Consider the following 9,556-nt stretch of genomic DNA (forward strand, 5'->3'; position numbering starts at 1 on the left):
AAACCCATCACCTGAACTGAAAGAAAAGAGAGCACAAGCCCTAAAGTCCGTCTGTCATGGGACTGCAATGGTGAGGCCCTGTGTGTCCCCTCTACTTCCAGGTTGTAATCATGGGCCTGAGTTTGTGGAGAGACTGTGCCTAGCATTTATTTTGCGTGTTTGCCACTTCTGTTTTGTTGTTCATGACGATTTGGTAGGGCACTGAAAAAACTAGCTATTTGGCTTATAACTGGTAATGTTTAGGTCATGTCCTTCGGCTGATGTCTTGCCTGTTCTTCATGAATTGTTACTGTGGTTTGCTCTGAGAATAAATTGTTGTACTGAGGTCTGTGCAGGGTGCCTTAATATGTCCGTGAAATCCGAATAAAACAGGTAGGGATAGAATAAATTATCAGCATGTTTGTCATGGTTGATGATGAATTTTACAACCTGCTGTGTGGTGGGGCAGAAGCTTAGGCGCAAGAGGAAGAGGAATAGAATGTCCCGCTATGTTGATATGTTAAGTTTATACCAAGTGTAGAGGCTTTCAGTTCACAAGGTAAACTAAGGAACATTTCCAACTTAATTACTGGTCTTAAAACAGTAGTAGGACGGCAGATGTATGCGGCAAATAGGACACCAAATGAAACCACAATACTCTGGGTTGAGGAAAGGGTTGTGGAACCAATACAAACAACTCAAAGTGAGAAAACCCCTCTGTTTGGCAGAGTGAGAAAAGGAATGTTTTAAAGAGTGTAACAGAAGTCAATTAAAACTAAAGATGAGATACAGAATAGGTTAATGCTGTGTTAATGATAATCTACCCGACTGCCAATGTGTAAATAAACTAATTTTCAAAGACTGTGTAAATATTTTCATCCTTTCCTCCTGCTGAAGGAAATTAACTCTCCAAAGCCTGCTGAGTAGGTGCTCAATGTTCAAGATGAGAAGCAAATTTATGTTCTTAAATTTTAAAGTAGCAGTGTTTTTTACTTTCCTACATCTATGGGATATTCTTCCACATGTACCACTCTGATGATGAAGCATAATTGCCAACATTAACATTTTACACATGGCACATTGGTCTCTATTATTTTAAACAGGGAAGTTAATTATATAATTAAGGGGAAAGTGTTTATTTCAGGCCCTTTTTGCGACTTCTTGTCATCCAACAAGATCTTTTTCTATCCCCATAATATAGGATGCAAAATTTGTGTACAATTATTTAACTGAACATCAGGGAAGATGATATTATAGAGCTAGATACCATATATACTGGAATCGACGCCAAAAACAATATATCGTTAACATTGCCACAGTGCAAAAAGATATCCTAAGCATTTAAGATTCGCATTGACGAAAATTGTTAATAGAGCTTTTACGCCCTATTATAGCTGAAATTTCATCTTTTAAAAGATTATTCCCTTAAAAATATCCCTTATAAATAAGCAATGACTTATACAGTCCCTGCCTATTATGATTTTTTTACAATTGCAGGGCTGACTTCTTTCTAATCAGCAATTTCTGAACCTCAAATACACAGGATAAAGTTATGACCAGGGGACAAACAGTTCTATGCCTCTACTGTAAAAACCCACCAAATTCAATTGATTTCCCAGGTAAGCGTGCACACTGCATAATAATATAGTAAGGTGTGTTGGTGATGCAAAATGAGGTGTGTGGTGGTTTGAGCATTGAACTAGAATCTGAAGATCAGGTTTGAATCCCTGCTGGCCACAGAAAACCCACTGAAGGATCGTTGGCAAGTCACAATACTCTCAAGCCTTAGAGGATGGAAATAGGCAACCCACCCCCCCTGAGAAACTTGTCAAGGAAACCACATGATAGATTCACCTTAGGGTCCACCGTAAGTCAGAAAGATGACTTGAAGGCACACAACAATGAAGTGTGCATGGTGTGCGTTTTTTGCCTTCAGTAATTTCAGACTTATGACGATCCTAAAAGCAACCCTATCACAGAGTTTTTCTGGCAGGTTTTTCTTCAGAAGGGGTTTTTGTGATTGCGCGTCCCTAAGGCTGAGAGATGTGTGAGTTGCCAAGGCCACACAGTGGATTTTCATGACTGAGTGGGATTTGAACCCAGCTCTCCAGAGTAAGTTGTATAGTATATAAATGTTATTCAGGTTTATGGAAAACCATAATATTGACATTTCATATCTGGACCCATTTTTTAATAGGAAACTTGTAATGTACTTTAAGATGCCACATTAAATGAAGGGCAAACCAGATGTTGAGCTCACTAGGTACTTTGCAAGCAGTGACAACTCCCAAGTGCAATGTCTTTCCACAGAGGTCAGTTTGCTCTATATTCATAACTATTAGGAGTGTAAAGACACAGTCCCCTCCGACCCAGATCCCACCCATCCCACCGCCTCTCAAAGCCCACCCTCTCGCACAGGGCAAGTGCTGACAAGGCAACTCATCTGCCAGTACCTTGTCTTCCTGGGCAACATGCCCTGGAAGCTTGACTCTTGGCAATAGGGTAACACAGTGTGAGGGAGGTGGGAGGGGAAAGGCTCTCAGAAACTTTATTCTGATTGCAACAGTTTTCTATAGGACTTGTAGAATAATAGCTTAAAGGCATGGAACAGAGCTGTATATGAATATGGGTTATACTATTAAATCTAGTAAGAAGCAAAAAACGTTACTTATTAATCACCCCCTGCTACTAATAGCATGAGAGATGAGGTCTTCTCAAAATGTGACAAAGGACTAATAGTAATAATGCAGTAAAACAATGAGTCAACCAGTTTTCATTATGCCCCTGAGGTCAAAACTTTCCACGATGTTCAAAGTAGCCTATTCTGTTTGTACACAGATGGGCAGTGATTAGCTACTGCAATAATAAACAGAAATGTGGGCAGTGGTCCAAGAATAACAAAGTACAGAACTATTTTTTGTTCAAGCAAAAAAAAGAAGAAGGTTCCTGCCAGGAGGGTTTAAAAATTAAAAACATTTGTGAAAGCAATCCTTAAGCATGTGGTTTCTCAAAACACGGCAAAGTTCCTCTCCTCTCTCCCAAAAAGCACTGCAAATATAATGTGAGTTTGCAATAGTGTATATGTATGCTTAGGAATGCTAAGCATATCCAGCTTTCTTTAAAGAAGAGAGGAGTGCTCTTGCTTAACAAATTATTTCTTAACACTCCATCTTTCTGTGGGAATCCCCAGAAACATCAAGTTAAAATTAGTGTTTCAAACAGAACGAGGCGAGAAGTGATTCTTGTTTGGTAAATGTAGGGTTGCCATAATTCTCTACAAAAAACTGGATCAAAATGTAGGACAAAATATAGGACAATTGTGGGATAAAATTTAGACCAAAATGTAGGACATTTAAGAAAAATAGAGGACCTTAAATGTTCGACATTTTGGGCTAAATTTTATCCTACATTTTGTCCCGGTTTTTAGTAGAGAATTATGGCAACCCTAGGTAAATGTGATGTTGTATTTGTGGGTCTAAAAGTTCAACAGAGAGTCTTAGGTGTACCTTACACCCACTTGTCTATGGGTATGGCCTCTTGAACTCAACTGGGCTTAGTTCTGAGTAGGCAGGTATAGATTTGTATTAATATGAAAGGGGCGCTTCAGGTAATTTGACATGTCAAAAAATTTATTCCCTATTGGTGATAAAATCTGTTGGGCAAATATTTTTTGCCTTTTGCATTAGGCAAGTCTAAAGATTGCCTAAGCCTTCAGTGCCATTGCATTTCATTATATATCACTGTAATGGGAAACAGAACAAAATCCTGGCAAGACTGTTGGGAAAAGAGATGTGGCCTGTGTCAATGTTATTTCAGTTTAGAGTATAAATGTGGGTGAGACAGAATCATACAGCTAGATGCAACCTCATGCGTTTATTTTTTTAAAAAACCATTTGCATGCATAGAAAACGCTGTGAAAAATTCACTTGTGGGTCATCATAAGTCAGAAATGATTTAAGGGCACACAACAGATATAAATAATATTTAGTATTTTTTTCTACTCATCAACATCAAATATTTGGAGGTGTAGCCCCTTTTTGGAAGATACTTGTAAAGGCTGTTTATTATGCATTCAAAAAAAGTTAACATTTGAACCCTATTAATGGCATATTGATAACCAAGTTTGCTTACTGTGAGTCTTGGCCACCAAATTATATGCAGACCCTACCCTCTTTGTTTCTTTTTATCCTATGGAGAAGCAACACTCAACTGGATCACCATTATAACTTTAAGTTTACGGGAAGTGTAACTCATCCAAGATACAGAATATTGTATTAGCCATGTTCAAAATATTTACTAAATTTAGGGGTCAGTGCATGGAGGAATTCAGCTTGTAAACTATGGTTTGTAATTTGGCTCTGGTTATTTTTCCTCCTCATATCCTTGATTTTAATGTGTTGTAGTTGTTTTTTTAATAATTACTATATTGCATTTCTTCAGTGATTTCACTGCAGTCTCATACTTGACTGGGCTGAGAATGGACTCCTAACATTCTGTTTTATGACCCTTTGGGCAGGTCACACTCTCTCAGTCTCAGAGGAAGGCAATGGCAAACCTCCTCTGAACAAATCTTGCCAAGATATCCTGTGAGAAATTCACCATTTGGTTCATATAAGTCAAAAATGACTTGAGGGCACACAACAATAATAGTGAAAATGAAAAAAAAAAAGTTTTCACAGCTTCTTCCAGAGGTATGTCTACCACTAGTTGGCTCTGTTTTCATCAATTAAGGGCCCAAACAGACAGGCCAAAATAAAGCTGCTTTGGATCACTTTGGAGGTATGCTGTTTAAATGATGCATGCATCTTAAGAGGCCAGAAGCTGCACCAAAGCTAGGGAGAGTGGCTTTGGCGCTGCTTCCAGCCTCTTAGGATGTATGTTTCATTTAAACAGCATACCTCCAGAGTGACCCGAAGCAGCTTTATTTTGGCCTGTTTGTTTGGGCCCATAGTGACCAAATTTCCTAATCCCAGGAAAGTCCAGAATTTTATTAGTTCATATTAGCCAGAAAAATCTACTTGGTATTTGTGTGCAAGAGAGCTTGCATTTCACCTCAACCAGGACAGACTATGAAGCCATGTATTCTGCCAGGACTAATTAGGCAGTCCCTTACTCCTAAGTCTGAGAATTGCTGAGTCTATGAAGCAGCTCACGATTGATTTGAAATGATCTCTTCCTATAAAAGCTACAAGAGTTGCTTGTGAAGAAACACAGTAAAGAATCAGGCTTTTATTTAGCTGCCAACCATGGTTTCAGGTGCCTAACTTATGGCACACAGGTGTTAATGTTTGCATTACATCTAAAAAAAGGAAGAAAAACAACCATAAAGATTCTTTGGCACACAATCTCAAAAGACATGTATATGGAATTAAAGGTTAGTTCATACAACTGTAGAAGCACAGCAGAGTGTGAGTTTATTGCAGGCAGTACCATAGTGTTGCCTGAAGTACTTCTGTCATCAGAGTGCTTTACCATGAGCTCAAGTTGCAAACAAGCTCGCATTGCAATGTGCATTTCTGGTTCATGACCTGAGTTTGTGCTGAAGTATTAAGGAAAACTGCATTGTAAACCAATTCCATATCATGTATGCAAAGTAATGTTGCTCAGTCCCTTAGACAGCTTTTTTGCATTGCAATTTGAAACATTAAATCAAATTATTATGTCTCTTCTCTGACTGTTATTACTGTGACCAGGATTTTATTAGGTTCGCATCTCTTCTACATTTGGACATCTAGTTATAAAATCCATTTTACTTACTTTTAAAAGGGCAACTCTTTCTAAAGCCAGCTGTAATCTGGACAAATGTTTCTTGATCATAATATACAGTACCAATGTATATTCATGAAAAAAAAATCCTGATTAAAAAAATCTACTAAAAAAGCCAGCATTTTCTATCTTGGCTGTTAGCTTTTTATTTAAATTATATTTAAGGGGATCAATATATAGAAAAACAACAGAACTGGCTTTTGGATGAATTCAGATTTCAAGACAAAGGTATTTGGATTATTACTATGATATTCCCTCAACAGCTGCTAAGTAATATAAATTAGAATAAAGAACAAAATATACATAATATAATTTGTGTTACTGAGAACACAAGCATCCACAGTTCTTGGAAAAGAATTATGCATGATCGCTCAAACAGAGCTTTAATTAATTCTTATAGAAAGTGAAACCTCTACTGAAATGAATGGAGCCTGTACTCCTATGCCACTGTGAAGATGCAAAACCACATTGCTTTAAAAAGAAATTGAATAAAGAAGAAATCAGTTTTTGTTGTGTCTCCTTCTGGATGGTATAATATCATTAATCCCAATAATGGCAGAAGCCATCTTCAACATCTTTTATAAAAGCATACCCTCCTTGTGTGTGTATGTGATTTCAGGTTGCTTCTTGATTTATGGCAACTCCATGAATTTTTCATAGGGTTTTCTTAGGCAAGAAATACTCAGAAGTAGTTTTGCCAGTTCCTTCCTCTGAAATATAGCATATAGCACCTGGTATTTGTTGGTGATTTCCAATCCAAGTACTAGCCAGAGCTAGATGGGGTCTGGTGCCTTTAGGTTATTAGGCCCTACACATCCACCTTTATTCCCATCCTTCTTTCTTATTCTTCTTATTCTCTGTTTATAAGCAAGGGTAGTTTTCAATATAAAGTTATGCCACTTCCGAGAATTGGAACACCTAAAAATGGTAGTGCACACACTGGTAACCTGAAGGCTGGAATTTTGCAATGCGTTGCACATTGTGCTACCTTTGTACCAAGTTCAGAAACTTCAATTAGTTCAAAATATGTCTGCCAGAATGATTATTGATATGCCTAGGAGTGAGTTTATCACACTAATATTAAAATCACTCTATGGGCTGCCAGTTAGTTGCCAGGCCTTTAAAGCCATGCATGGTTTGGGTCCAGATTTCCTATGGGATCACCTTGTTCCGTATGATCTGCCCCATACACTCAGGTCATCTGTGGGACATTTACTTTAAGTAGCCAGGAATAAACTGGCAATTGTCACTCCAAGGACCTTTTAGTCAGCCACCTTTAGACTATGGACTGACTTATCGAGAGAGATTTGACAGCTAAATATGCTGTCTGAATTTAAAACAGTATTCAAGACCTATCTCTTCCTGAAGGACTATTCAGTAAATTTTGAACAATGAATTTTAAATTTGTATATGTTTAATTTTAAGTCTGGATGGTTTTAACGTCATAGTCTATGTTGTAAGAGACTTAATCTGGTGATGTAAATGGATTCATGTGTTTAGTATTATATTTGGCGGGAATACAGAACAGGAAAAAGGGTGTGTTCATGATGTCATGAAGGTAATAGCCCTTCAAGACGGCCCTTACCTTGAATGCCGCACAATGAACAAGCCACCTAACCGCACGCCCCAAGCGGGAAGAAAGGCATTAAAAAGGTGCCGCTTTTTCCCCGCTTCTATCTTTTTCTAATAATGCTTGCTCAACTGCGCACTCCGCTAATAAGCTGCTGCACAAACCGGTTAACGCAGAATTGCTACGCTGCTAATTTAGATTTGCCCATTTAAAAGCTCCATGTCTGCTGCTCGCATAATGAGTTCGGGGTTCCTGGAACATGCGCAGTTTTACAAAACAAATATACGAATAAATAAGAAGCTCTAATTAGAGCGTCAGATACAATGCAGATGTTGAAGCTTGCAGCAACAAGCTGCAACTCTATTTTAAATGCTCGTAAACCCTAACACTAACACCTAACCCTAGAGCAACATGTACGCATGCGATGCTAGAATTGTGGAAAGTTTTTGGAATTTAAAGTGACCACCATACACACATTCCTTGTTCCAATTTTCACATAACAATAAAAAAAAAACCTAAAACTTTAAATATTTACATATTACAAGGATTGATGGGGATGGCAGGGGACATGCGGTGGCACTTGGCGACAGCTTTGGCTGTGCATTGCAGATTCAGCAATGAGCGCGGGACCAAAGGATAGAGAGCATCCATGATGCTGTTACATTGGCAACGTGCAAGCGGACAATGAATGCCAACAACCAGCTTGATCACCATCTGCAGGAGACCACTTTTTTCTTGCCAAGGCGGGAAAAAGTTTTTAAAGGGGCCTTTTTCTTTAAATTGTCAACATATGCTTTCTTTTTTTTGCTGCCCGGTTTGATTGCCTGCAGCTTGCGCACTTGAGAATTCCGACAGCCCCAGCAAAAAGAAAAAAAAAAGACCCTGTTTTTTGGCTGCCCATGCATGAAGCTGCCTCTCTCTTTTGCGGCTTCCTCCAGGCGGCGTTATGGAAACTACTGCGGGTCAGAAAAGGCCCCAAGGGCGTCTTCACTGCCCCCCAATGTGGAAGCCCAATACACTTATAGCCACCGCCCACGGTCTGTTTGGTCTAGCCGCCCGTATTCAGCAGAAATACACCATCCAAGACGTCTGCCCCTGCCCGTCGTAATCCCGCATTGTTTTTAAATAAAGTCAAGCCCTTCTTAACCATGGATTTTTTCCTTTAATGGATTCAAAGCATCCATGAATTAAAAATACTTTAAAACAATATACAGGACGTAGCAGAATTTTAGGAAGGGGGGGTCCAGACTAAGTGCCACTATTATAATGGGGCTTGGGCGGAGCACGCAGCAGCCCGCACAATTCATTTTTCGAATGGAAGGGGTGGTCGGACCCAAGAACCCCCACCCCTGGATTCGTCCCTGACATATACAAATTCCCATACTGATTTTGCTCTTTTAGGGACACACATTTCTAGTCCATGATCTTTAATTGGACTATACAGCCATCCAATGGTTGTTTGGGCATCCCTTGGGGTCCTTGAGCCAAATTTTCCCCCAGCGGATACCAAGGGCCCACTGTATATTGTATCCCTGCTTGAGTCTTGGGGAGAGATGAGTAATAAATAAAGCTTTACTTATTATTGTAACAGTAAAACACAAAATATTTTAGACACCCTCCTTTTATCTTGTCTAAAATATTTTGTACTTTATTCTAAGAAGTGGAATCTGCAATAAAGAAAATGGGGGGGGGATATAAATCACCAAGAACAGATGATATCCCAATTGAACTGCTACAGTGCCTACAGACAGATGCAACTTTAGTGCTAACTGAAATATGCTAACAAATATGGAAAACAAGGAGGTGGCCAACAGACTGGAAATGCTGAAAATACATACCAATCCACAAGAAAGGAGATACAAAATACTGCAGCAACTATAGGACAATAGCACTAATCTCACATGCAAGCAAAATAATGCTCAAAATTCTTCAGCATAGACTCTAACCATACATGGAGAGAGAAATTCCAGAGGTGCAAGGAGGATTCAGAAAAGGATGGAGCACTAGGGACCACATTGCAAACATACAATGGCTAATGGAGCACACCAAAGAATTCCAAAAAAGGATCAGCATGTGTTTCACAGACTACCGCAAAGCATTTGATTGTATAGATCACAAAACAGCTATGGAATGCATTCAAAGACATGGGGGTGCCACTATATCTGATAGTCTTGATGAGGAATCTGTATCAAAGACAAGAGACCACTGTCAGAACAGAATTTGGGGAAACAGAATGGTTCC

Source organism: Sceloporus undulatus, chromosome 4 (genome assembly GCF_019175285.1).
Source record: "Sceloporus undulatus isolate JIND9_A2432 ecotype Alabama chromosome 4, SceUnd_v1.1, whole genome shotgun sequence".
NCBI classification, from domain to species: Eukaryota; Metazoa; Chordata; class Lepidosauria; order Squamata; family Phrynosomatidae; genus Sceloporus; species Sceloporus undulatus.